Genomic DNA, 1,826 nt, shown 5'->3' with positions numbered 1-1,826 from the left:
TGTTTGAGCCAGAATATGCAATCCTGGTTATGCCTTTCTTGTCACATCAGAACATCACAACACATCGAGAAGGAGAGCCCTGAACTCAGCTCAGCATCCGCAGGTCTCCCGGGTGGCCTGATGGTCTCCTGGTGTTGCTCCCCCGTCTCCCACACCTCACGGACTTGGTGATGGGACTTGGTGATGGGATTCACTTCACTCACTCATGTCGAGTGGGCCCACACCGAGGGGTGTGTGGCTGTGGAACTTCTCATATCTGAAGGAAAAATCAATCTTTTTCTTTGAGCAAGTTTTACCTGACCAGCACCTTGTCTGGTGCTGCTCCATATAACAGCATCTGTTGATTTGATTGCATGAAATCTGTGCAATTTTCTAGGCTGCACAATCCCCTTTAAAGAAGGAAAGTCAAACTGAGGTCCCTGGAGGCCGGAAGAGGAGTACCAGCAATTCACAGAAACATCGTGTTTGGATGAGCATCATCCCCGAGACCATTCTGCTCTATTTCTGAAGAGTGAAGACCTGTGTGATTTAAGTGCTAAATCAGACCATGCATCTCCTGTCTTCCTTAAGCAGTGACATTTTCTCTTCATATTCTAATTCAGTAAGGTGTCTAGGACCTAATGGCTGAAGCGGGCTTCTGTCTTGCTTCATTATGTCTCAGGGCTCATCACCTCCCAGGAAGAAGAGCGGCAGTTTGCATGTCACTGTGCTGGTTTAGAAGTCAGTGTGCAGCGCAGAGCCTGCCTCGAAGCCATCGGTGAAGGAATGGGGAGAGCAGAGCCTGCAGGAGCAGGGAGAGCAGCAGGGAGAAAGAGCCTGATGGCCACGAAATGGACGCTTCTGCATGAAACATGGCATGGGTCTCTTTGTATTTATATTTTAATGAAAAACGTAATTTGATTTGCTCTCTTTTTTGGCATGTATAAAACATTAGATGAACATACAAATATGTTGCATAAGTATCCTAGAAATCTAAGAATAAATAAAGCTGCTTTTGAGCTGGAGTTCTCTCAGGTCACTCTTTTATTGACTCAGCTGCCTCAGGAAATTCTCACTCATGTGACTGAACACCATGGCCGCCCGCCTCTAGGCATCCCAATGAATTCCAGCTGTGGAGTTGGGATTAGGACTGGAACGGTTCTGGCTGCCTTGGGAAGACCCAGCAGTCTCCCAGTGCACCTGGTATTTCCCTCCCAACCCAGAGACACTCCCCCAGGTTTGGAGGGAGAGCTTGAGGTATATAGAGGTCATCCCCCCCCCCCCCAAAAAAAAAACTGGAGGCACGATGGAATGCCAGGGCAGCCTGTCAGCTTCCTCCTCGTCCTCCAAAGCCCTCGCTGCCGGGAGGCTCCTCCTTGGGAAGTTGGGTCTGTGGACTCCCGGCTCCCTCCTCCAGCGGCTCCCATGTCCACTTGCTGCCCACGAGTGGAAGGCGAGTGCCTCGCTAGTGCTGTCTTCTAGAAGGTTCAAGCTGTGTGCCCCTGACTTTAGACAATTGCCTCTGTCTTACAATCCATCAGCACCAGGCTCACGTCCAGAACACAGGGCTCACATCCGTCAAGCGTGATCACAAAGTGACCCAACTAGGACAGAAAGCATTTAAACAAAGGCCTGTGGGCAAAGCCACGTAAACGGAAAATTAGCTCGCAAAGCCAGGGAAATGAGAACGTGAAAGGATAGGGAGATGCCCTTTCACGCCAGCAATGAAGACTGACACCAGCAAGGCCATGGCAGCAGCCAGCATTCCCAGCACCCTGTCCAGGATGTGCAGGAGCACCACCCTTCCGGAAATGAGCTCAGTATCTTCTCACAACGGTGAAACCTGG

Source organism: Sciurus vulgaris, assembly GCF_902686455.1.
Source record: "Sciurus vulgaris genome assembly, chromosome: 7".
In the NCBI taxonomy this organism is placed as follows: Eukaryota; Metazoa; Chordata; class Mammalia; order Rodentia; family Sciuridae; genus Sciurus; species Sciurus vulgaris.
This window is presented reverse-complemented; position numbering follows the sequence as displayed.